Below are 27,913 nucleotides of genomic sequence, written 5' to 3' on the forward strand. Positions count from 1 at the left end.
AAAATGTTATCACTGCGGCAGAACCAACCATGACCAGAAGGACTGCTGGTCCAAAGACAAAATATGCAGGCAATGCGGGAAGATGGGACACATTGCACGAGTTTGCAGGTCTGGGAAAAAGACCAGCGACAACAAAAAGGCTACTAAGGAACCGTACAAGAAAGTACAAAAGATGACGGACAGTAGTTCCGAAGATCAGATGAGCGATAGTGAATCCGGGAACAGGAGACTAAGCTGTCTCAAACTTCACAATGTAATCGCAAAAGAGGATCACCGAACCATTTGGGTCACCCTCACGATAGCAGGGTCCCAAGTTAAAATGGAATTGGATACAGGATCAGCGCTAACCGTCATGAATTGACGAGACTACGAGCGGCTATTTTCACACATACCCTTGAGAGAGACATCCATCGTCTTGACGATGTATACGGGGCAAAAAGTATACCCCAGAGGAAAAATAAGGGTGCCTGTCGAATACAACGGCAAGAAAATACGGAAATTGTATCTCTACATACTGCCAAATGGTGGACCACCGTTATTGGGACGGGAATGGATCAGGAAGATAAACTTAGATTGGCACTCCATTCATGCAATGACTGGACGGTAAAAAAGATGAAGACGTCACTCCTGGACGATTGTCAACAATCTTAGCTAACGCCAAAGAGGTATTTCAACAAGAACTGGGCACGCTTAAATGCGTAACCACCTCGATAAAAATAGAAGAGAATGCAGTTCCCAAGTTTTTCAAAGCAAGACCGGTACCATATGCAATTAGCCCAGCCGTCGAGGCAGAGCTGGAGAATCTGGAGAAGGCGGGCGTGTTGTCTAAGGTTGACTGGAGCGAGTGGGCGACACCCATCGTTCCTGTCATGAAGAAAACGTTAAGCAATAAGTCCGGGGAGCCAAGGAAGATTCGCATCTGTGGGGATTTCAAGGTGACGGTGAACCCAGTCCTTCACACAGTACAATATCCTCTTCCAAGGATAGAAGACATCTTCGCCTCACTATCTGGAGGGAAGCGTTTTACAAAAATTGACCTAGCACAAGCATATTTGCAGATGGAGGTTGAAGAATCCTCTAGGAAGTATCTCACGATAAACACTCACAAAGGTCTTTACCAGTATCATCGATTGGTATTCGGAGTAGCATCGGCTCCGGCGATATTGCAAAGAGCGATGGAACAAGCCCTGCAAGGGATTCCGGGGACTCAGTGTTACTTGGACGACATCCTTGTGACAGGTGAAGATGACAGTGAACACCTTAACAACCTAGAACAGGTGCTCATTAGACTACGGGAACATGGGCTGCGAGCCAACCGCCCCAAGTGCGAATTTTTTAAGAAACAGATATCGTATTGTGGCCACGTGATTGATGAAGAGGGGTTACATAAGTCCCCTGACAAAATTGAAGCGGTTGTTAAGGCCCCAGCGCCTGAAAATGTGTCGCAACTGAGGTAATTCCTCGGATTGGTGAATTACTATCATAAGTTTTTTGCCGAATTTGTCGACAATTTTGCACCCACTGAACGCCCTGCTACGAACGGGGGTAGCATGGAAATGGAGCGATGATTGTAAGCGTGCTTTTCAGAAGAGTAAGGACTTAATCACTTCAAGGGAAGTATTGGCTCACGACAACCCAGCACTGCCGATCAGACTGGCATGTGATGCGTCTCCCTACGGCATTGGGGCGGTACTCTCGCATAAATTCCTTGATGGTTTAGAGAGGCCGATAGCTTTTGCGTCACGCTCGTTAACTTCTGCCGAGCGGAACTACACTCAGATTGACAGAGAGGCCCTCAGCCTAGTGTGGGGGGTGAAGAAGTTCAATCACTACCTGCACGGTCAAAAATTTACTCTACTAACCGATCAACCTCTTGTCTCCATTTTCAACCCTCAGAAGGGCGTACCGATAATGACAGCGCAACGGCTGCAGAGATGGTCCCTTTTCCTAGGGGCACACCAATATGACATCGAGTACAAAGGAACTAAACAGCATGGAAATGCTGATGGATTGTCACGCCTACCGTTGCCGACGGTGGAAGAAGAAGACGACCTTGCAGTGGATCCAATGGAGTTATTCCACTCGACCATAGTCGAATGTCTCCCTGTGACGAATGCAAACATAGAAAAGGAAACACGGAATGACCCGACACTATCACGGGTCTATGATTTAACGGTGAAGGGATGGCCAGCACATGGCGAACCACTGCTGCCAGCATTCTCGCCGAGAAGAGAACAGCTGTCAGTGTGCAGAGGAACCTTGATGTGTGGATCCAGAGTAGGAATTCCACCTAAGTTGATGGATAGAGTGCTCAATGAGCTTCATGAGGGTCATCTGGGTAGGGTAAAAATGAAGAACTTAGCCAGAGCGTTTGTGTGGTGGACGGGAATCGATAGAGAAATCGAAGAGATGACCAAGAGCTGTGCAGGATGCCATAAGGTCCAAAACGCCCCACCACAAGCTCCTCTGCATCCATGGGAGTGGCCCTCATCTCCATGGCAAAGGGTGCACATTGATTTTGCTGGTCCCTTCATGGACTCGATGTTTTTAATTGTGGTGGATGCACATTCAAAGTGGCCAGAGGTAATAAAAATGTCCTCAACCACCACGGAAAAAACTATCACAGTTTTACGAACCATATTCACAGAATCACAGAATCACAGAAACCCCACAGTGCAGATAGAGGCCATTTCGGCCCATCGAGCCTGCACCGATACATATCCCACCCGATCCCCGTAACCCCTACACCAACACATATCCCACCCCTATGCCCGTAACCCCATGTATTTAATCCCCCTAACACTAAGGGTCAATTTTATCATAGCCAATCAACCTAACCCGCACAACCTAACCCGCCAGGAATGGGCTGCCTGAACAGATTTGCTCTGACAATGGACCACAGTTTGTGTCTGAAGAGTTCCGGAGGTTCTTAAAGAACAATGGTGTTAAGCACTACACATCTGCCCCATATCATCCAGCCACCAATGGATTGGCCGAGAGGTTTGTCCAAACATTCAAGAAGGCTATCAAGGCAATGTGTAATGAAGATATACCCCTACAACACAAGGTGGACAACTTCTTGTTTGCCTACCGGAATGCGACACATGCGGTTACCAACCAAACCCCAGCCATGGTGTTCTTCAATCGAAGACTACGATGCCGCTTGGATTTGGTTAAGCCAAACGTCCGAAGAGATGTGGCGAACAGGCAGTTTCAGAATATGAATGAAAGGCCGACCAGGAGTTTTAAGATAGGTCAACCAGTTTTGGCCCGGGACTACCGCACTGAGAAATGGCAGCCAGGAACGATTTGTACACGGCAAGGACCTCTCATGTATACCGTGGACGTTGGAGAGAGCATTGTAAGACGCCATGCTGACTAGATTCTAGAGTCAGTGGAAAACGTCAACTCCACACCACGATCTGATACACCTGGCAATGAAATCGACGTACCAATTGCAGCTACCGCAGAATCGGTGATATTGGAAGCAGATGAACCAAACAACGACATTGATCTCGACTCAACATTGCCAGAAGAACCTGATACCCTAAAGAGGCGTTATCCAGACAGAATCAGGAAGCCTCCTCAAAGACTGAACTTATAATTGCTTAAACTTAACCAATGTATCTAGCAACCGTAATTGTGATTGTAATTAGTTATCATTTAGTTGTTAAATGAACGTTATGTACTGTTTATCTAAAAGGGGAGGAATTGTTGTGTATGCACCTTTAAGAGAATAACTGTTCTCAGACTGCAATACCGGCAGTGTCCACCCCTGTATAAAAGGCGCTAGTGAGCCTCTTTTTTAGTTTCACTATTGACTTCCACCAGTAAAGACTTATTTTGTTCCACTCCTGCTGTCCATGTCTCAATCATTCACGGACGTAATACTCGCGAACTTCACTCGAGATTTAGCGGCAGCGCAAAACCGCAGCGTCCGCTCAGCTGCGCGCGCAGATCATGACGTAATTCCATGGTGCAACGCCCTTGGTGCGCCCCGATCCGGAACTTCAGTGGCGCTGCCCTTCTGTGCGCCTGGCGCCCTCAGCGACTGGTAGAGGGGAACGTTTCCCAGTCGCTGCAGGGCGCGGGGGGCGCTATTTAAAGGGGACTCCTCCTGCATTATAAGTGGCAGCCATTTTGTGCCAATCCTTCTGTGTTAGAGACGGATATTTGGAGAGAGACAAAGGGAGAGAGCTTTCTCCTTTGACTCAGCGCTCGCACAGGTACTTCTGGCTTCAGGCCAGAGCTTTGCACTTGGATTTAACTTTCAGTGCCATAGCCTTGAGTCACCACATATAATGGGGGCTGCAATGGGTGGAAACGTTGGCTTTCTGCATTGCATTCAAAGGGCTCAGACGCCGTGAGAGAGTGCCAGTCATGGCCAGACGGAGAAGGGCCAACAGGCGTCGGCACAGGAGGCCTTACCCACCCAGGGTATACCGCCAGCAGTTCTCATATCTGAACATGTCTGAGGAGCAGTGTGTTCGGAGGCTGCGATTCAGAAGGGAGGTGGTCACTGAGATCTGCCACCTGCTTCAGAGAGATCTGCAGCCTCAGCTGAGGAGCAGGACGTCTCTCTCTGTGGCAGTGAAGGTGACGGTGGCTCTCAACTTCTATGCCACCGGCTCCTTCCAATCCGCTACTTGCCAACATCTCCCAGTTCGCGGTACATTGCTGCATCCGCCAGGTGACCAATGCCCTTTTCAGAAGGAGACGTCAGTACATCTCCTTCCCCATGACCCTGGACAAGCAGCAAGAGCGTGCAATGGGATTTGGAAGAATGGCGGGCTTCCCCATGGTCCAGGGCGCCATTGACTGCATGCATGTGGCTTTGCGGGCACCTCTAGAGAATGCCGTGGATTACCGCAACCGGAAGGGCTACCATTCGCTCAACATCCAGTTGGTGTGTGACCACAGGCAGCTCATACTAGCTGTCAATGCCCGCTTTCCAGGCAGCAGCCACGATGCCTTCATCCTGCGCCAGACTTCTGTGGCAGACATTTTCGAAGCCCAGGCTCACCCACGAGGATGGCTTCTCGGGGACAAAGGCTATCCTTTGTGCACTCCTGCTGTAGAGCGATACAATGACAGCCATCAAGCTACCAGGAGCATCATTGAGCACACAATCGGCGTGCTCAAGCAACGGTTCCGCTGTCTGGACCGTTCCGGAGGAGCCCTACAGTACTCGCCTGAGCCAGTCTCCCATTTCGTTGTAGTGTGCTGCATGCTGCACAACCTGGCTATCCTCAGGACTCAGCCACTGCCAGCAGACATTGGAGGACCACCGGAGGAGGAGGAGGAGGATCACCAAGACGGGAGGGAGGCACAAAGTGCAAGGGCCGTCCGTCGGCGGCTTATTGCAACTCGGTTCTACGCCCCCTCTCAGGGAATGGCTTGTGCCAATGAAAGAACATGAATGGAGCCGCTCCGCAAACCCTCAGCCGGTCAAGGCAACAAATAGTTCAAAGTGCAAACATGGACTATGTGATTAAAGAAATTTTTTTATTGTGCAAACTCTGTGCCCTTCCCACATGACAAACTAATTCAGATGAACCCCCCAAAAAACAGTCAGAGACATAACTGGCTCTCACAACCTTCAGAAAATGAAAAAAAAAGTTAAACAAAATTGACCATGATCCTCGGCCTTCATATAAAAAACAAACACAACAGTCTCGGCCTTCATATATAAACACAACATTTGGCCACACTTTCTATTTTTTCCCCTGTGAGGGTGATCCGCCTCGCTTCCGCGATTGGCCCCTTCCCGCCCTACAGCTCCTCCTCAATGGGACCCCAGTGGCTGCAGCAAGGCTGGGGGAAGGCTGCTGAGGGTCAGATGATGAGACAGCAGATGCCCTTGGGGGACGGCCTGGACCAGCTCTGGGCCTGGAGGGCCCGGCTGCTGACTGCTCCAACTCTGCTTGGGCGGCAGCAGTCTGTCCTACGGGTGGTGGCAGCTGCAATGGAGGAGTGACAGTGTTGGCTGCAGGAATGCTGCCAACCTGACAGAGCACAGGCACTCCCTGGTTGGCTGATACACTGGCACTCGCACGGGCCAGCACTGCAGCATGCGCAGCAATCTGCTGAAGCACAGACTGCTGGGCTGCTGCGGCGCGGTGAGGGCCCCGGCGATGCCTGGCCGATCCAGCGAGGGTGGCAGCAGTTAGTGCCCGTGTGGCCCTGATCTGTGTCTGCATCAGACCAGCCAGTGAATGCACGGCACGACTGAGCATTTGACTGGAAGCCGTCTGTGATGCAGTGAAGTCCTGCTGACTCCCAGCCTGTGCTGCCGCGAAGTCCTGCAGATTCCTTGCCTGTGCTGCCCCGAATTCCTGAGCACTCCTTGCCAGTGACTCTGTGGAGCCAGATGAAGTAGGTGGGGTTTTAAATGAATTTTTTGCCTCTGTGTTCACTATGGAGAAAGACGATGTAGACATAGAAGTCGGGCAAGGGGACTGTGACATACTTGAACATATTAGCATCGAGAGGGAGGAGGTACTAGCGGTTTTAGCAGGCCAAAAAGTGGATAAATCCCCAGGCCCGGACGAGATGTATCCCAGGCTGTTGTGTGAGGCAAAGGAGGAGATTGCAGGGGCTCTGACACAAATTTTCAGAACCTCTCTGGCCACAGGGGATGTACCAGAGGACTGGAGAACAGCTAACGTAGTACCATTATTCAAGAAGGGTAGCAGGGATAAACCAGGGAATTACAGGCCAGTGAGCCTAACATCTGTGGTAGGGAAATTATTGGAAAAAATTCTGAGGGACAAAATTAGTCTCCACTTGGAGAGGCAAGGATTAATCGGGGATAGTCAGCATGGCTTTGTCAAGGGTAAATCATGTCTGACCAATCTGATTGAATTTTTCGAGGGGGTGACTAGGTGTGTGGATGAGGGAAATGCTGTGGATGTGGTTTACATGGACTTCAGTAAAGCTTTTGACAAAGTCCCGCATAGGAGACTGGTCAAGAAGGTAAGAGCCCATGGGATCCAGGGGGCCTTGGCGCGTTGGATCCTAAACTGGCTGAGTGGCAGGAGGCAGAGGGCGATGGTCGAAGGTTGCTTTTGTGACTGGAAGCCTGTGTCCAGTGGGGTACCTCAGGGATCGGTGCTGAGTCCCTTGCTGTTTGTGATCTACATTAATGATTTGGATGAGAATGTAAAAGGTATGATCAGTAAGTTCGCGGATGACACGAAAATTGGTGGGGTGGTAAATTGCGAGGAGGAAAGCCTCAGGCTACAGGCCGATATTAACGGGTTGGTCAGATGGGCGGAAAAGTGGCAAATGGAATTTAACCCGGAAAAGTGCGAGGTGATGCATTTTGGACGGACAAATAAGGCAAGGGAATACACAATGAGTGGTAGGACCCTAGGAAGTACAGAGGGTCAGAGAGACCTTGGTGTACATGTACATAGATCCCTGAAGGCAGCGGAACAGGTAGATAAGGTGGTTAAAAAGGCATATGGGATACTTGCCTTCATTAGCAGAGGCATAGAATATAAGAGCAGGGAGGTTATGATGGAGCTGTACAAAACGGTGGTAAGGCCACAGCTGGAGTACTGTGTGCAGTTCTGGTCGCCTCACTATAGGAAGGATGTGATTGCTTTGGAGAGGGTGCAGAGAAGATTCACCAGGATGTTACCTGGGATGGAGCGCTTCAGCTATGAAGAAAGACTAAACAGGCTGGGGTTGTTTTCCTTGGAGCAAAGGAGGCTGAGGGGGGACCTGATTGAGGTGTACAAAATGATGAGGGGCATAGATAGGGTAGATAAAGAGGAACTTTTCCCCTTAGTAGGGGGGTCAATAACAAGGGGGCATAGATTCAGGGTAAGGGGCAGGAGATTTAGAGGGGATTTGAGGGGGAACTTTTTCACCCAGAGGGTGGTTGGAAGCTGGAACTCAATGCCTGAAAGGGTGGTAGAGGCAGGAACCCTCACAACATTCAAGAAGCATTTGGATGGGCACTTGAAATGCCATTGCATACAAGGATATGGACCAAATGCTGGAAAATGAGATTAGACTGGACAGGGATTGATGGACGGCGCAGGCACGATGGGCCGAAGGGCCTCTTTCTGCGCTGTAAAACTGTATGACTCTATGACTCTATCCTTGCCACTGCAGCCATGAGCTCAGTGTGCCTGCGCTCAGCCTGGCGCCCATTACACCAAGGAGCTGCACCTCCTCTGCGCTCACCATAGTAGGACTGGAAGCCGCACTCACCCTCCGGGGAGAAGGCCGCCAAGCTTCCCCACCCCTCCTGCGTTGCTGCAGCCCACTGGGCCCCGGAGCTTCACTCTCCTCGGACCCTTCTCCCCTGCTCCCCTCCAGGGAAGACGTGTCCCCATCATGGCCATGGGCTGCCTCGGCTGAGGGTGGCACTGATGGGCCGGCTTCCTCTTCCTCCTGCTCGAATTCAGAATCACTGACAGTGGCAGCTTGAGGGCCCGCCTCCTCACCTGGCGAATCAGCATCTGAAAGCAGGGAGGCACAAGAGTTCCTTTAGAGTGAGGACAGGGTGGCAGCAAGGGAGGCATTAGTGCTGCAATGCACTGCATTGGTTCGATAGTGGTAACGGATGCTGGTGTGAGGCACAAGTGGGAAGAGAGAGGTCAAAAAGGTGATGACCTTACCATTGCTGTCCAGAACAAGGTCGGCATCTCCACTGGCGACGGGGCCAATCAGCCGGCCTGCCATAATGCACTCCACACGCTGCTCCAGGTCGCTGAGCTCTTTCAGGTCAGGACGGCCGCCCCTGGTCTGTAGCTGCTGCCTGCGATTGTGGACCAGCTTGCCCTGCAAGAGAAAGGATGGCCTCTAAGTACAGTATCAAGCCCTGATCTTGCCTGCACTGCCTCCCATGGTGGAATAGCCTTGACAGTGTCAAGCCCTGATCTTGCCTGCACTGCCTCCCATGGTGGAATATCCCTGACAGTGTCAAGCCCTCATCTTGCCTGCACTGCCTCCCATGGTGGAATAGCCCTGACAATGTCAAGCCCTCATCTTGCCTGCACTGCCTCCCATGGTGGAATAGCCCTGACAGTGTCAAGCCCTGATCTTGCCTGCACTGCCTCCCATGGTGGAATATCCCTGACAGTGTCAAGCCCTCATCTTGCCTGCACTGCCTCCCATGGTGGAATAGCCATGACAATGTCAAGCCCTCATCTTGCCTGCACTGCCTCCCATGGTGGAATAGCCCTGACAATGTCAAGCCCTCATCTTGCCTGCACTGCCTCCCATGGTGGAATAGCCCTGACTGTAAAGTGCTGAATGTGCAAGTGGTTTTCATGAGTCCCATAGCTCTTGGATGAGGGCTGGGCATTGGGTCTTTCAGGTCCCTTTGGCCAGAAACTGAGGTGCACATGCAAGGATGAACAGGATAGTGGAAAGGGTACTCACCCTGATAACCCGAGTGAGGTCGTTGAACTTTTTCCTGCATTGAAGTGGAGTCCTGGCAACCATGCTGTTGGTGGTCACCCTGTTTGCCACCTCCCTCCAGGCTTTTCGGTACTCACAGAATCACACAGAAACCCCACAGTGCAGATAGAGGCCATTTCGGCCCATCGAGCCTGCACCGACACATATCCCACCCAATTCCCTGCAACCCCTACACCAACACATATCCCACCCTATCCCCGTAACCCCACGTATTTAATCCCCCTAACACTAAGGGTCAATTTATCATAGCCAATCAACCTAACCCGCACATCTTTGGACTGTGGGAGGAAACCGGAGCACCCGGAGAAAACCCACGCAAACACGGGGAGAATGTGCAAACTCCACACAGACAGTCACCCGAGGCCGGATTCGAACCCGGGTCCCTGGTGCTGTGAGGCAACAGTGCTAACCACTATGCCACCGTGCTGGGAAGCGGCCTCCTCCCACTGTCAGGGAAGAGGACAGGTTGCCTGCGCTCCACTGCGCCAACCAGTAGCCTCCGGGTACCCTCGCTGAAGCGCTCCGCTCACTCCCTAGCCTTCTCCATTGTCCTGGGCGTAGAACTGATGAACCAGCAATGGTCAGGCCTTGCTTCAGGGCTGCAGTGTGCAGGGCGTGGCAGCCAAACAAGTCGACCCTCCCCCTTTAAGAGCTGACCAGCGCCAGCGTGTCTGCCTTCAATTAGCAACTCGCCGCAACTGCGCTGCGCCCGCCCTCGGTGTTAGCGCCTCGGCTCGCCGGCTTAGCGCCTTATGATAGTCATGCATTGCCTGCTTTAGCGCAGCAGCAACCTCTTGGGGTGATGCAACTCAATTTCGGCGAAGGTGGTGCTAAGTAGCGCTGGGCGCTAAATTTAGCGAACGCCCGGCTGCAGCGCCCCAAACGTGGCGATACTGAATGTCTAGGCCTAACTTCTTTGCATGTGGAGGAAGCTATCGTCAGACACACTTGCGTCACTTTGCGTAAATTTTAAAAAACTTGGCCGATGAAAAAGAACCAAACTCCTTTTAACTTTTTTTTTCCTAAGTCTTTGTCCCTTTTAAAAGTTGCACAAAGATCCTACCAAACTTTTTTTTCATCTTTTGGAATTGATAATCTGTTAAAACAGCAGAAATCATTAGCAACATCACTATCAATTTTGAAACATTCTCGTTAGGGAAGCAACATTTTTTTTCCAAACTAAACTCCCAGGCCACGAAATTCCTGTGCTTAGCGTCTGCTGTTGTGGCCGGTTTGAAGCAAAAAATGATGCTTGCCATGCTTCTGCCAACTACCGGTGCGGTCTGTGCTGGTCGCCATCTTGGGAAGGGCGACCGTGCTTGCGTGTGCCGGGATAATTCAAATGAGGCAGATCGTGACGTCAGTCAGCGTGTAATGCTGATTTGATGCATGACCTGCCATTTTGGATGGCGCCGCTCCATTGTACGCCCTTTCCTAAACACGCTGAATGACAGAACCCCCACCAGTGCAATTTAAAGGGACTCATGCGACTTTGAAATAAGTTACTTTTTGCTTTTGTACTGGTTCCTGTACAGTTCATTTGAGTAGTGGTTTGGTGTAAGACATTTAAAAAGTTGTTAAAGTGTGCAGGGAGTGCTGCTGGATATTTGTAAGGTGTTAGCTCATAAAGGAAGGCCTTTGAGAATACTACTTGCTCCCAGTCATGGGGGCTCAAGTTGCAGTCCCAATTGGGCTCCAGCATGACATGGGTATGGAACAGGGGCAGCAAAGGTGACAAGCTGCTCGCAAAGGGAGGAGGAGGAGGACTCTCAGCAGGAGGCCTTACCCACCTAGGGTCTTTAGGGACTACATTTTCTACCTGCACCTAAGCCAGGAGCAGTGTGTTCGCCGGCTCCGCTTCACCAAAGAGGTGGTCACAGAACTCTGTCACCTCCTGCAACCAGACCTGGAGCCTCCAAGCAGGACAAGGATGCACTGCCAATGGCCCTCAAGGTGACCGTGGACCTCAATTTCTTTGCCAGCAGATCCTTCCAGGCTGGAACAGGCGACATTGCAAGCATCTCGGAGTTCACAGCCCATTGCTGCATCTGGAAGGTCACAGAGGCGCTTTAGACCAGGAGAGGAGATTTTATTGTCTTCTCTCAACAGAAAAAAGCAGTAGGAGTGCGCACAAGGCTTTGCCAGGATAGCGGGCTTCCCCATGGTGCAGGGAACCATCGACTGCATGCACGTTGCTTTGCGGGCTCCCTGCCATAATGCTGAGATGTGCCACAACCGCAAAGGGTACCACTTGCATAATGTGCAGTTGGTGTGCGACCACGGCCAGCACATCGTGCTGGTGAATACCCACTATCCTGGCAGCAGTAATGATGCCTTCATCCTGTGCCAGACCGATGTGCCAATATTCCACCTACCCTGTCAAACCCACTGGTGGCTGCTCGGCGACAAGGGCTATCCGCTCTACACCTGGCTGATGACTCTCCTCTGCAATCATATAATGAGAGCCATGCTGTCATGAGAATTCTCATCGAGCAGACCATTGGGGTGCAAAGGCAATGGTTTCGCTGCTTTGACCACTCTGGAGGAGCCGTCCAGTACTCGCCGGAGTGTGTGTGCTGTTTCGTCATGGTCTGCTGCATCCTCCACAACTTGGCCATCGGCGCAGTTGTTGCCACCACGAGTTCTGTCACCACCTCAGGAGGAGGAACAGAGAAGGCAGCCTGTCAATCCTTTCTGGACGGGCTGTCCGTGAACGCATCATAAGACTCCGGTTCCCCATTGCTCAGCACTTCCCCACCTTACCATCCCTCTTTCACGGACCATCACAGTATCCTCTTGGCCACAATCCTGAAATTAAACACAACAGAAAAGAAACATTCCAAACAAAATTTATGAATCAATTAATCAAATGGTACATATCAAAATCAACTAATCGCCTTTCTACATTTCCTTAGTGCCTGTCTTGCGTATTCCTTTGCCTGTTCTAGTGCTGCTACAAAGTGCTACCCCAGTGGCTGCAGCATGGCTGGTGAAAGGCTGCTGACTTTCAGTGGGGGGGGGAGACTGCAGATAGCCTTGCAGGATGACCTCGAGCAGCTCTGGGCCTAGAAGGCCCGGCAGTGGACTGCACCACCTCGGTTTGGGTGACAGCAGTCGGAGATGACATGCAGCAGCAAGGGCACTAATGGAGTGGCATTAGCAAGGGCACTAACGGAGTGACAGTGGTGGCAGGGCGAATGCTGTCATCCTGAGAGTGGCCAGCAGGTTCGTGCTCCACGGAACCACTTCCACTCTCCTGGGGCAGCGCCTCAGCAATCCTAGTCCTTTGTCAGAGGACGGATTACTGGACTGCTGTGATACCCTGCAAGCCCCTTTCAACAGTGTCTGAGCTTCCGCTGCAGCACTCCGATTTTGGGTCGCTTCTGCTTGTGCTGCAATGGAGCTGAGACATCAGCCATCAGACGTTGCATCCTGGTTGGGTGCACAAGTGTGCTAATGGAGTTGCCCATCACTTCCATCCTGGAAATCACGGCTCCAAGCTCTGCGCAAAGGCCTGTGCAAAGTTGGTGCTGGACTCCTCCATGCTGCTCGACAATGACAACAGGCTTTCTGGCAGGTCTGCCAATGCACTAAGCAGTTCCTTTTGCATGCCCATCAGTGATCTTCTGTAGGCCGCCCCATCGAGGTCCTCATCTGAGTCCTGTGCAGCAGACGTTGTGTCTGAGCTCGCCCTCTAAGGAGCTACCCTTTCCTGCTGACCTGGCTGCAGGCCACTGCAGATCACACCTCTATACTACCCTCTAAAGTCAGCGCAGTGTCAGTATCTGCACTGGTGCCTGCAAGTGTCAGATTGAGCGACGGTGTCTCTTCTTCAACAATCTGCTCTTCCACCACTGGCTGGACAGCTTGTAGGTCTTGGGTTCTGAAAGGAGAAAGGCACAAGGGTCGGGTTGTGGTGAGGGGAGTGGGGAAAAGCAAGATGTGCATGCTTACACAATCAGCAGTGAGACGAGATTGTAGGATGAGGGCAAACTTGGATGTGAGAAGGAGGATTGCATACCATCATCTTGAATGTTTTCAACATCGCCGCTCGACATGGCTTCAGTGATGGCCTCTCCAGTTATCTGCAGCACCGTCTCCTCCATGGGGGTGAGGACATGTAGCCCTGCTGCTCTCTCTTGTTATGAGCCACCTTGGCCTGCAAGGGAAAGGGAAGTGTGTCAGTGAATGTGGTGCAATGTGTTTGGGTAATGTGCTTGTCATGGTTGAATAGCTGACAGTGTGTGCATGGTATGAGATGTGGGTGTAAGGCTTGCAGCAGTGATAACTGTGTGAGGGTGAGGTGTGCCTCGTATTTGGTAGTGATTGCTGATAGGTGAGTGATAGGGGTGTGGTGCATTGAACATTGTGTGAGGCTCGTGGTGCAGTTGGTAGGAGACAGCTTTTGAACATGCCTTGGTCCAAACATGGACAAAAGAGCTGAATTCCAGAGGTGAGGTGAGAGTGACTGCCCTTGACATCAAGGCAGCTTTTGACTGAGCGTGGCATCAAGGAGCCCAGGTAAACCTGAAGTCAGTGGGAATCGGGGAAAACTCTCCACTGGCTGGAGTCGCACCTAGCACAAAGGAATAAAGTTGTGGTGGTTGGAGGTCAATCATCACAGCCCCAGGACCTTGCTGCAGGAGTTCCTCAGGGCAGTGTCCTGGGCCCAACCATCTTCAGCTGCTTCATCAATGACCTTCCCTCCATCATAAGGTCAGAAGTGAGAATGTTCACTGATGACTGCACAGTGTTCAGTGCCATTTGCAACTCCTCAGATAATGAAACAGTCCATGCCCGCATGCAGCAAGACCTGGACGACATTCAGGCTTGGGCTGATAAGTGGCAGGTAACATTCGCGCCACAGAAGTGCCAGGCAATGACTATTTACTACAAGCGAGAGTCTAACTATCGCCCCTTGACATTCAACGACATTACCATCGTCGAATCCCCCACCATCAATATCCTGGTGGGGGGTCACCATTGACCAAAAACTTAACTGGACCAGCCACATAAATACTGTGGCAACAAGAGCATGTCAGAGGCTGGGTATTCTGCGGCAAGTGTCTCACCTCCTGACTCCCCAAAGCCTTTCCACCATCTACAAGGCATAAGTCAGGAGTGTGATGAAATACTCTCCACTTGCCTGGATGATTGCAGCTCCAAGAACACTCAAGAAGCTTGACACCATCTAAGACAAAGCAGCCCACTTGATTGGCACCCCATCCACCACCTTAAACATTCACACCCTCCACCACTGGTGTACCGTGGCTATAGGGTGTACCATCTACAAGATGAACTACAGCAACTCGCCAAGGCTTCTTCGACAGCACCTCCCAAACCCACAACCTCTTCCACCTAGAGGGACAAGGGCAGCAGGTGCATGGGAACACCACCACCTCCAAGTCGCACACCATCCTGACTTGGAAGTATATCGCCGATCCTTCATCCTTTGAAACAGACCAATGTAATCAATCTGCAAATTTCTGCACAGGCTGGGACATGGCTATAGAGGGCATTTTAACTCTGGGCCCGGGATCATACTGGGTATACTTAAGGCATTAATAATGGCATTCATGGTCTGATCCATACAAGGCCACCACATCTGCTGCAGTCGCCTTTGCACCAGGCTGTCTTCCTTCTGGTGCCCACTAGGGGTGTGCACTCAATGGAACACCTCATTATGAAGTGACTGTAGGACTACCCATTTGCCCTGATAAAATAACAAGTTCAATCACAGAATCACAGAAACCCCACAATGCAGATAGAGGCCATTTCGGCCCATCGAGCCTGCACCGACACATATCCCACCCGATCCCCGTAACCCCACGTATTTAATCCCCCTAACACTAAGGGTCAATTTATCATAGCCAATCAACCTAACCCGCACATCTTTGGACTGTGGGAGGAAACCGGAGCACCCGGAGGAAACCCACGCAAACACGGGGAGAATGTGCAAACTCCACACAGACAGTCACCCGAGGCCGGATTCGAACCCGGGTCCCTGGCGCTGTGAGGCAACAGTGCTAACCACTATGCCACCGTGCTGCCCCAATTATCCTGTTCTTTTCTGTTAAAGGTGCCTTTGGGCCATGAGCCCTCACTTTTGATGGCCGCCTGGATTGGTTTGATCCAAGGGTCCTCACCCTGCACGCCTGCAAGATCTAAAGGGAGTGTTTTAATTCCCACCCACCTTGGAGGCCCCCTGCCCCCAACCCGCCTACCTGGGGAAAATTCTGGCCATCGAGTACAAAAGTCATGTTAAACCTATAAAACCTATAAAAGTCATGTTAAACCTATAAAACACCAGTTCAGTCCCAGCTGGAGTATTGTGTCCAATTCTGGGCACCACACTTTAGGAAGGACATAAAGGCTTTGGAGAGGGTGCAGAAGAGATTTACTAGAATGGTTCCAGGGATGAAGGATTACAGTTAAGTGGATAGACTGGAGAAGCTGGGGTTGTTCTCTTTAGAGTGGAGAAGGCAAAGAGGAGATTTGATAGAGGTGTTTAAAATCATGAACGGTTTAAATAGAGTAAATAAAGAGAAAGTGTTTACAATGACTGAAGGGTCGATAACGAGAGGGCACAAATTTAAGGTGATTGGGAAAAGAACCAGAGATGCCTTGAGTAAAACCTTTTTACATAACCGGTGGTTTGGACTTGGAATGCACTACCTGATGGGGTAATGGATATAGATTCAATAGTAGTGTGAGAGTAGAATGGGACAGCTGGGGTTGCTGCTTGTAAGGACGCAACAACAAGTGCCTCGGTGGGCCCTTCAGAGGATGCCAGGAGAGGAACAGAGGGAAGCTGTAGGCTTATCTAAGAGGGAGTCAAGCCTGGGACAGCGGCAGGAGAGTGTGAAGGTCAAGGAGTGCTGAAGTGTTGGGGTAGGGATTTAGAAGGGCAAAGTACCTGAGAGGGGAGAAATGAAAGGAAACATGACGACAGGAGAGAGGCCTAGGAGGGATAAAAAGAAAAAAGGTGGGAGAAAAAAGTGGAATTAGAAGTGATGGGCTTGGGTCCGGAACGGCAGCCAAAACATGCACACGAATGGACACAGGCAAAATCAAGTTACGTAGACCTGGTTACGTAGCAAGATTAAGATAGATATGTCCTGTTAGTAAACGGGGAATAGAGAGGAGACAACATGAGGGAATCCAGAGTTAAAGTCAGAGGTCCCGTGGTGGGATAAAGTTGACGTAGATAGGGTGGAATCAGCTTGGAGCATCGACAAACTGATGTCCAGGTTCGGAGACAGGTGTGGAGGGCGAGTGAGTCCATCAGCTATTTGAAGGGTAGAGTATTGGAGGGCGCACTGCTGGATGTATTTCTGTGGGAATGAAGAGCCAATTGGTGTGCAGAATTGATTGTGGGGCAGAAAAACAGTGACACGCAATTAACAAACTTAAAACACCATACGCTTATAGAAAAAACATTGAAATGCTTAAAATAGTTTCAACATCAAAGAGAAGACTACAGAGGGTTAAACTGCTTATAACTGTTAAACGTTCGTAGGTCAGCAAACTTCCACACATTCACACAGGGACGCCCCTGGGACTGTTAGAGAACCCCACGTCAATGCCTGTCATGTCCTTTTTATTTTGTGCTTCTCGTATCGGTCTCATCACTGCTTGGAGTTTGGTGTATGTCAGGAGGTCCTGGTTCTGGACCGTGGTCCTCCCACTCTGTTTCAGTCGTGCTCATACTTGCTAACACCTCCGCTATCTGTTGGCTAACTGAGGTTAGCATTTATGACATGCATAATACCTTTCTTTTACTTTAAACATTCCTCCAGTTCCTTTATTTTCTCTTGACAGTGTGTATTCTCTCCCTTTTCTTCTATACTATGTTGGTCATCTTGCTTCTGATTTAGGATCCTTTAGGGTAGTGCACTGCCCAATTCTTCCACCATTTGTTACAACATCTTTTTTAAACCCTCCTATTTTTACTTGGCTTTACATGCTCCTAATTTTCTGGATTTCCTTGCACCTTCAGCTTGAAGATAATTTTGATCTAATTGGGTTTTCAAACTTTCGATGCAATTGCTCTCTCTTTGGATGTTTTGGTCTAATTGTATTTCCAGGCTCTGGCTGCAATTGCTCTCTGCTTCTAATTGTTTCTTTAGTTTTATCATTTGTTGCCCTTGCATAACCACAGTTTTCCAATTTTCCTTTTTTAAATACTTCTCTTTGGTTAGTGTTTTAACCAACTCCCCTAGCTGTTCTATGTTTTCTGTTTGCATGATCAAGAGGATGCACGCCCTAACAATTTTTCCATATATGTCTGGATTGTAAAACATAAATTCTCCGGTGCACGCGTCTTTCTTATTTCTTTTACTTGTGGGATTGGCGGCCGTCTATACGTTGGTCACAACCAAATATTCCCCGAATTACTCAGTTGGAACCAGACAAATCTCTTGACGCTTAGTTTTGAACCTTGAACTCAGGCCCACCCAGGAAATTCCAATGCTGACAGATTTCACATGGTTATGGTCGCAACAATGGGGTTGTTAGTCCTGCAACAATAACCTTTGTGTGATTCAGGCCAAAGTGGTTTTAAACATCAAGCTTTAATATACATTGACTAATAACAGTATTGTTCTTATACAATTGTTCTACAGTATTACATTAGTAATTAATGAAACCTATTTCCTCCATGAAGTCCAAGATGATCTTGGGCTACTGTTAAGGCGAAAGGACTTACAACTGTTCGCGAGAGCTCTAACTTTTGGAAGGAACTGGCTCTACCTTTATACTATTTGGCTACCTTGGGCTACACATATTCAACAGTATTGTTCTATCATTACAACAGTGACTACATTTCAAAAAGTACTTCATTGGCTGTAAAGTGCTTTGGGGCATCCGATGGTCATGAAAAGTGCTATATAAATGCAAGTCTTCCTTTTTTCTTTATTTTTCATCCCACCAAACTGACGCCACGCTGAGCTGTTTAGGCAACATCCTAATCTCCTCGGTCTGCAACTCTGTCTTACAGGCTTATTATTGCTCTTTACAGTTTGTTCCAAAACAAAACCCGTTATATGTAAGCTCAGCTAGTATGTCAAAGGACATCTTAACTTGCTGTATGCAAGGCAGGGTTTGATGAGAAGATGGTCGCGTAATGGTCCATGATGTTTATTTAGACTCATGGGGCTGGATTTTCTGGGGGGGTCAGCAGGCACGATTGGTGGCGGGTGGGGTGGGAAAGTTTTTATTTCCCCAGCGGGTCGGGACCCCGCTGTGAACCCGCCGCCATAAGCCTTTCCTTGATGTCGGGTCTGTCAGCGCCTGAGCAGATCTGACACGCAGCAGCGGGGGACCCAATTCAGGTCATTATGACCTTGTTTAGAGATGATTAAAAACACATTTGAGCTCACCCTTTGATTTTACGTGCTCGCCCACGGGGTCCTCGTTTCTCGGGGATCACGTCTGTTAAGCTGAGGCGGGAGTTCAGTGGCCGTTGAGTTGACAGTTTCAAATGTAAAGTGAAAGCTCCCACCTTACAGATATATCTTACCTCAGCCTTCCTCACTGCATTTCCACAACAGATTCACCATGCTGCAAGTCTTTACACAAGTCTCCATCCAGTCTGACCTCATTACACCTCTCACCATTGACAGATCGCTTATGTCATCTCTACTTCACCTGCCATCTATTCTATCAGCATGGGTGCCCTTTATAGTGTGGTTTAAACAGAGTGCTGTTAGTTGGGTGAGTCAGGGAGTCTTAACTGTTTGCTAAAATCAAACTTTTGTTTGTTTCACATTTACTGTTACTGTTTACTGTTTAAAATCTAAATTTCCCAGCTTTAAGCAGGGTTAAAAAGGGATATACAAGGCCTACAATTTAGAGCAGCTGAAGGTAGTTAATTAGGGAAACTAGATTAAACTGGTTCTCCTGTAGCAGGGCTCAGCAAGCTCCTTTGTTTCAGGGCCTATAAAAACAGACTTTGCAGTGTGATTTTGCACTGAGTGCGGTTTAAACGGAGTGCTGCGAGTTGGGTGACTCAGGGAGTAGGTGAGGAGCTGAAGGAGGAGCTCCCTCGCTTCGCCTTTGTTTTTCCTAACTTTTCACCCTGTAGGAATTGGTTCTTACTTTACACCGAGGAAAGAGTCCAAGTGGGAGCAGTCAAACAACAACAACTGCGAAACCACTAAAGTGACGTCACAACCAGGGAAGGAGCTGATTGGTAAGTAGGACCTGGTGAGTATTTCTACAGCCCAGTTGTTAAAGTCAAAGTAAGGTCTCCAGTTTAGAGTAAGTAGTGTTTAAAGGGAAGTAAGGTCCTTAGTGTATTTAATATTCTTTAATTGAAAGGAAGTAAAGGGAGTAAATTAAGGGTAGGACATGGCTCGGCAGCGTGGAGTGCTCCAACTGTGCTATGTGGGAAGTCAGGGACACTTTCGGTGTCCAGGGCGAACACGTGCAGGAAGTGTCTCCAGCTGCAGCTACTCGAAATCCACGTTTCGGAACTGGAGCTGCGGCTGGAGTCACTGTGGAGCATCTGTGAAGCTGAGATCTTCGTGGCTAGCACGTTTAACGAGGTGGTCGCACCGCAGGTAAAGAGTGCACAGGCAGACAGGAAATGGGTGACCGCCAGACAGAGTAAAAGAACTAGGAAGGTAGTGCAGGAGTCCCCTGGGTCCATCTCCCTCTCCAACAGATTTTCCATTTTGCATACTGCTGGGGGAGATGGTTTCTCAGGGGAATGCAGCAAGAGCCAAGTCCGTGGCACTACGAGTGGCTCAGCTGCACAGGAGGGGAGGAAAAAGAATGGGAGAGCAATAGTGATAGGGGATTCTATCATAAGGAGAACAGATAGATGTTTCGGTGGCCTCAGACGTGACTCCAGGATGGTATGTTGCCTCCCTGGTGCCAGGGTCAAGGATGTCACTGAACAGCTGCAGGGCATTCTGAAGGGGGAAGGGCGAACAGTCAGATCGTGGTTCACATTGGTACCAACGACATGGGTAGAAAGAGGGATGAGGTCCTACAACAAGAATTTAGGGAGCTAGGTAGCAGATTAAAAAGCAGGACCTCAAAGGTTGTAACATAGAAACATAGAAACATAAAAGATAGGAGCAGGAGTAGGCCATTCGGCCCCTCGAGCCTGCTCCGCCATTCAATGCGATCATGGCTGATCATCCAAGTTCAGTACCCGGTACCACGTGCTAGTAAGTATAGGAATGGGAGGATAGAGCAGATGAATGCGTGGCTAAAGAGTTGGTGTAGGGGGGAGGGTTTTACTTTCCTGGATCACTGGGCCTGCTTCTGGGAAAGGTGGGACTTGTACAAGTCGGACGGGTTGCACCTGAACCAGAGCGGGACAAATATCCTTGCGGGGAGGTTTGCTAGCACTGTTGGGGGGGGTTTAAACTAACTTGGCAGGGGGATGGGATACAGAGGGGAGCTGAAATAGGGGGGGATGTGCTGCCAATTATAGAGAAAAAAACAAGTCAGCTTGGTAGACAGGGCAAATATATAAGGGCAAGGCTGGATGGCATCTATTTTAATGCAAGGAGTCTTGCGAATAAGGTGGATGAACTGAAGGTGTTGATAAACACATGGGAGTATGATATTGTTGCTATCACGGAGACATGGTTGAGGGAAGGGCAAGACTGGCAGCTCAATATTCCGGGGTACAGAATCTTCAGGCGAGACAGAGGGGGAGGTATAAGAGGAGGGGGTGTCGCAATATTAATTAAGGAGTCAATTACTGCAGTAAGGAGGGATGATATATTAGCAGGGTCCTCCAATGAGGCCATATGGGTGGAGCTTAAAAACAAAAAGGGGGCAAGCACTTTGCTGGGAGTGTACTATAGGCCTCCAAACAGTCAGGGGGAGATAGAGGAACAGATATGTAGGCAAATCTCAGAGAAATGTGCAAATAATAGGGTAATAATAATGGGGGATTTCAACTTCCCCAATATTAACTGGGATAGTCAGAGTGTGAAAGGCTCAGAGGGTGTAGAATTCTTAAAGTGCATCCAGGAGAGCTTTTTGAGCCAGCATGTAGAAAGTCCTACAAGAGAGGGGGCGGTACTGGACCTAATTCTAGGGAATGTGGCCGGCCAAGTGGAAAAAGTGCTAGTAGGTGAGCACTTTGGTGATAGTGACCATAATATGGTAAGATTTAAGGTGGCCATGGAAAAGGACAGGGATGGGCCGGAAATAAAGGTTCTAAATTGGGGGAAGGCCGATTTTAATAGGATAAGGCAGGATCTGGCCAAAATGGACTGGGATCAGCTACTTGTAGGAAAATCCGCATCGGAGCAATGGGAGGCTTTCAGAAGGGAGATTGAGATCATACAATGGCAACATGTTCCCGTAAAGGTCAAGGGTGGTTCCAAAAACCACAGGGAACCTTGGATGTCAGGGGATATACGGGAATGGATTAGGAAAAAAAGGAGGGCTTTTGGTAGATACAAAAGGCTAAAGACGGAGGAAGCCCTAGAGGAGTACAAAAAGTGCAGGGGGATACTTAAAAAAGAAATTAGGAGATCAAGGAGGGGCCATGAAATAACACTGGCAAGCAAAATAAAGGAAAATCCGAAGATGTTTTATAAGTATATTAAGGGTAAGAGGATAACTAGGGAAAAAATAGGGCCCATTAGGGACAAAAGTGGCAATCTGTGTGTGGAGCCGGAAGATGTAGGAGGGGTTCTGAATGAATTTTTTGCGTCTGTTTTCACTATGGAGAAGGACGATGTAGACATAGAAATAGGGCGGGGGGACTGTGATATGCTCGAACATATTAACATCGAGCGGGGGGAGGTATTGGCGGTTTTAGCTGGCCTAAAAATGGATAAAACCCCAGGCCCGGATGAAATGTATCCCAGGCTGCTGTGTGAGGCAAAGGAGGAGATTGCGGGGGCTCTAACACATATATTCAGGACCTCTCTGGCCACAGGGGATGTGCCAGAGGACTGGAGAACCGCTAATGTAGTACCATTATTCAAGAAGGGTAGTAGGGAAAAACCGGGGAACTACAGGCCAGTGAGCCTAACATCAGTGGTAGGAAAATTATTGGAAAAAATCCTGAGGGACAAAATTTGTCTCCACTTGGAGAGGCAAGGATTAATCAGGGATAGTCAACATGGCTTTGTCAAGGGAAGATCATGTCTGACTAATTTGATTGAATTTTTTGAGGGGGTGACTAGGTGTGTGGATGAGGGTAACGCAGTGGATGTGGTATACATGGATTTCAGTAAGGCCTTCGATAAAGTCCCGCACAGGAGACTGGTCAAGAAGGTAAGAGCCCATGGAATCCAGGGTGCCTTGGCACATTGGATACAAAACTGGCTTAGTGGCAGAAGGCAGAGGGTGATGGTCGAAGGTTGTTTTTGTGACTGGAAGCCTGTGGCCAGTGGGGTACCACAGGGATCGGTGCTGGGTCCCTTGCTGTTTGTGGTCTACATTAATGACTTGGATATGAATGTAAAGGGTATGATCAGTAAGTTCGCGGATGATACAAAAATTGGTAGGGTGGTAAATAGCGAGGAGGGTAGCCTCAGTCTGCAGGACGATATAGATGGGTTGGTCAGATGGGCGGAACAGTGGCAAATGGAATTTAACCCGAAAAAGTGCGAGGTGATGCACTTTGGGGGGACTAACAAGGCAAAGGAATACACAATGAATGGAAAGACCCTAGGCAAGACGGAGGGTCAGAGGGATCTGGGTGTGCAAGTACACAGATCCCTGAAGGCGGCGGAACAGGTGGATAAGGTGGTAAAAAAGGCATATGGGATACTTGCCTTCATTAGCCGAGGCATTGAATATAAGAGCAAGGAGGTTATGATGGAGCTGTATAAAACACTGGTTAGGCCACAGCTGGAATATTGTGTGCAGTTCTGGTCGCCACACTACAGGAAGGATGTGATCGCGTTAGAGAGGGTGCAGAGGAGGTTCACCAGGATGTTACCAGGGCTGGAGCGCTTCAGCTATGAAGAGAGACTGGGCAGGTTGGGTTTGTTTTCCTTGGAGCTGAGGAGGCTGAGGGGGGACATGATTGAGGTGTACAAAATTATGAGGGGCATAGATAGGATGGATGCTGAGGAGCTTTTTCCCTTAGTAGAGGGGTCGATAACTAGGGGGCATAGATTCAAGGTAAAGGGCGGGAGGTTTAGAGGGGATTTGAGAAAGAACTTTTTCACCCAGAGGGTGGTTGGAGTCTGGAACTCACTGCCTGAAAGGGTTGTGGAGGCAGAAACCCTCACAACATTTAAGAAGCATTTGGATGTGCACTTGAAATGCCATAGCATACAAGGCTACGGGCCAAATGCTGGAATATGGGATTCGATTAGACAGGGCTTGATGGCCGGCGCGGACACGATGGGCCGAAGGGCCTCTATCCGTGCTGTATTACTCTATGACTCTATGACTCTATGACCTGCTTTCTCCCCATACCCCTTGATCCCTTCAGCCTTAAGAAATATATCCAACTCCTCTTGAATATATTTAATGAATTGGCCTCTGCTGCCTTCTGTGGTAGAGAATTCCACAGGTTCACCACTCTCTGGGTGAAGAAATTCCTCCTCATTTTCTGCCCTAAAAGGCCTACCCCTTATCCTTAGACTGTGACCCCCTGGTTCTGGACTCCCCGACCATCGGGAACATCCTCCCTGCATCTAGTCTGTCCAGTCCTGCCAGAATGTTATAAGTTTCAATGAGATCCCCTCTCATTCTTCTAAACTCCAGCGAGTACAAGCCCAATCGACCCAATCTCTCCTCATACGTCATTCCTGCCATCCCAGGTATCAGCCTGGTGAATCTTCGCTGAACTCCTTCCATGGCAAGAATATCCTTCCTCAGATAAGGTGACCAAAACTGCACACAATACTCAAGATGTGGTCTCACCAAGGCCCTGTACAACTGTAGCAAGACATCCTTGTTCCTGTACTCAAACCCTCTCGCTATGAAGGCCAACATACCATTTGCCTTCTTAACCGCCTGCTGCACCTGCATGCTGCACAAGGACACCCAGGTCTCGTTGCACTTCCCCTTCTCCCAATCTATTGCCATTCAGTTAATAATCTGCCTTCCTGTTTTTGACACCAAAGTGGATAACCTCACATTTATCCACGTTATATTGCATCTGCCATGCTTCTGCCCAATCACCCAACCCGTCCAAATCATCCTGTAGTTTCTTGGCATCCTCCTCACAGCACACGCGTTCACCCAGCTTTGTGTCATCTGCAAATTTGGAGATATTACATCTAGTTCCCTTGTCTAGATCATTAATATATATTGTGAATAGCTGGGGTCCAAGGACCGATCCCTGCGGCACCCCACTAGTCACTGCCTGCCACTCGGAAAAAGACCCGTTTATTCCAACTCTTTCTTTTCTATCTGCCAACCAGTTCTCTATCCAAGTCAATACCTTGCCCCCAATCCCATGTGCCTTAACTTTACATGCTAACCTCTGATGTGGGACCTTATCGAAAGCCTTCTGAAAGTCCAAATACACCACATCCACTGGTTCTCCCTTATCTATTTTACTAGTTACATCCTCAAAAAATTCCAGTAGATTAGTCAAGCACGATTTACCTTTTGTAAATCCATGTTGACTTTGTCCGATCCTGTCACTGTTTTCCAAGTGCTCTGCTATTACATCTTTTATAATGGACTCTAGCATTTTCCCCACTACCGATGCCAGGCTTACCGGTCTGCAATTCCCCGTTTTCTCTCTACCCCCTTTTTTGAATAGTGGGGTAACATTAGCTACCCTCCAATCCATGGGTACTGTTCCAGATTCCATCGAATGTTGGAAGATGATCAGTAATGCATCTACTATTTCTAGGGCCACTTCTTTAAGTACCCTAGGATGTAGATTATCAGGCCCTGGGGATTTATCTGCCTTCAATCCCATCAATTTCCCTAACACCATTTCCCTACAAATACTGATTTCTTTCAGTTCCTCCCTTTCATCAGACCCCGACATTTCTGGGAGGTTATTTGTGTCCTCCTTTGTGAAGACAGAACCAAAATATGGATTTAATTGGCCTGCCATTTCTTTGTTCCCCATTATAAATTCCCCTGATTCTGGCTGCAAGGGACCTATGCTTGACTTCACCAATCTTTTTCTCTTCACATATCTATAAAAGCTTTTACAGTCAGTTTTTATGTTCCCTGTAAGCTTACTCTCATATTCTATTTTCCCTTTCTTAATTAATCCCTTTGTCCTCTGTTGAATTCTAAACTGCTCCCAATCGTCTGGATTACTGCTTTTTCTGGCCAATTTATATGTCCTCTCCTTGGATCTTATGCTATCCCTAATTTCCCTCGTTAGCCACGGTTGAGTGACCTTTTTTGTTTTATTTTTATGCCAAACTGGGATGAACAAATTCTGTAGTTCATCCATGCGGTCTTTGAATGTTTGCCATTGCCTATCCACCGTTAACCCTTTGACATTCCCCAATCAATCCTACCTAGTTCGCGCCTCAGACCATCGTAGTTTCCTTTATTTAAATTCAGGACCCTAGTCTCTGAGTCAACTACTTCATTCTCCATCTTAATGAAGAATTCGATCATATTTTGATCGCTCCGACCCAAGGGGTCTCGTATAACAAGATTGCTAATTAATCCTTTCTCGTTACATAATACCCAGTCTAAGATCGCCTGATCTCTGGTTGGTTCCTCGACATATTCGTCCAGGAAACCATCCCGTAAACACTCCAGGAATTCCTCCTCCACAGTATTGTTACTAATCTCTGGATTACTCCCGGTGCCACGTGCTAGTGAGTATAGGAATAGGAGGATTGAGCAGATGAATGCGTGGCTAAAGAGTTGGTGCAGGAGGGAGGGCTTTAGTTTCCTGGATCACTGGGTCTGTTTCTGGGGAAGGTGGGACCTGTACAAGTTGGAAGGATTGCACCTGAACCGGAACGGGTCCAACATCCATGCGGGGTGGTTTGCTAGTACTGTTGGGGATGTTTAAACTAACTTGGCAGGGGGATGGAATACGAAGTGGAGCTATAGTAGGGCGTGATGCACAGCCAAATATAGAGGAAAAAACAAGTCAGCCTGGAAGGCAGAGCAAATATGTAACGGCACAAGCGAGTATGGCAAGGCTGGATGGTATTTATTTTAATGCAAGGAGTCTTGCGAGTAAGGCAGATAAATTGAAGGTGTTGATGAACACATGGGAGTATGATATTGTTGCTATCACGGAGACATGGTTTGAGGGAGGGGCAGGACTGGCAGCTCAATATTCCAGGATATAGAATCTTCAGGTGAGACAGAGGGGGCTGTAAAAGAGGAGGGGGGTGTTGCAATATTAATCAAGGAGTCAATTACTGCTGTAAGGAGGGATGATATCTTAGCAGGTTCCTCTAATGAGGCCATATGGGTAGAACTTAAAAACAAAAAGGGGTCAAGCACTTTGCTGGGGAGTGTACTATAGGCCCCCCAAACAGTCAGGGGGAGATAGAGGAACAGATATGTAGGCAAATCTCAGAGAAGTGTAGAAATAATAGGGTAATAATAGTAGGGGATTTCAACTTCCCCAATATTAACTGGGATAGTCAGAGTGTGAAAGGCTTAGAGGGTGCAGAATTCTTAAAGTGCAATCCAGGGGAGCTTTTTGAGCCAGCATTTAGAAAGTCCTACAAGAGAGGGGGCGGTACGGGGACCTAATTCTAGGGAATGTAGCCAGGCAAGTGGAAGACAGTGCCAGTAGGAGAGCATTTTGGTGACAGTGACCATAATTCGGTGGAGATTTAACGTAGTCATGGAAAAGGAAAAAGATAGACCGGAAATAACGGTTCTAAATTGGGGGAAGGCTGATTTTAATATGATAAGGCAGGATCTGCCCAAAGTGGACTGGGATCAGCTACTTGTAGGAAAATGCACATCAGAGCAGTGGGAGTCTTTCAGAAAGGAAATAGAGAGAGTACAACACCAACAAGTTCCCGTAAAGGTCAAGGGTGGGACCAACAAGCCCAGGGAGCCCTGGATGTCAAGGGATATACAACAATGGATTAGGAAAAAAAGGGAGGCTTTTGGCAGATACAAAGGACTTAAAAACAGTGGAAGCCCTAGAGGAGTATAGAAAGTGCAGGGGCGGTACTTAAAAAAAGAAATTAGGAGAGCGAAGAGGGGGTATGAAAAAACACTGGTGGGCAAAATAAAGGAAAATCCCAAGGTGTTTTATAAGTATATACTAGCTGGGGGAGCCCGGCGGTGCCGAGGCTTTTTCGAGGGCATGTTGTTGTTGGAAGACGAGAGCAGAGAGCGAGTTGGGGGGGGGGGAAAGGGAGAGAGAGACGAGAGCGATTGGGGGGGGGTAAGAGAGAGAGGGGGGGGAAGAGACGAGAGCGAGGGGGGAAGAGAGCGAGCGAGCGTGGGGGGGGAAGAGAGCGAGGCGAGTGGGGGGGGGGAAGAGGAGCGAGCGAGTGGGGGGGCGAAGAGAGCGAGCGAGTGGGGGGGAAGAGAGAGAGCGAGTGGGGGGAAAGAGAGAGAGCGAGTGGGTGGG

At 49.0% G+C, this 27,913-nt stretch overlaps 1 protein-coding gene across 3 annotated transcripts in view; it reads left to right on the forward strand.

The window, feature by feature from the left end:
• Nucleotides 1-27,913, forward strand: part of map9 (microtubule-associated protein 9) — a 528,899-nt gene that overhangs the window by 25,271 nt on the left and 475,715 nt on the right. The gene's annotated exons all lie outside the window — the stretch shown is intronic.

Source organism: Somniosus microcephalus, chromosome 2 (assembly GCF_052327205.1).
Source record: "Somniosus microcephalus isolate GS21.2 chromosome 2, FLI_Smic_1.0, whole genome shotgun sequence".
Lineage (NCBI taxonomy): Eukaryota > Metazoa > Chordata > Chondrichthyes > Squaliformes > Somniosidae > Somniosus > Somniosus microcephalus.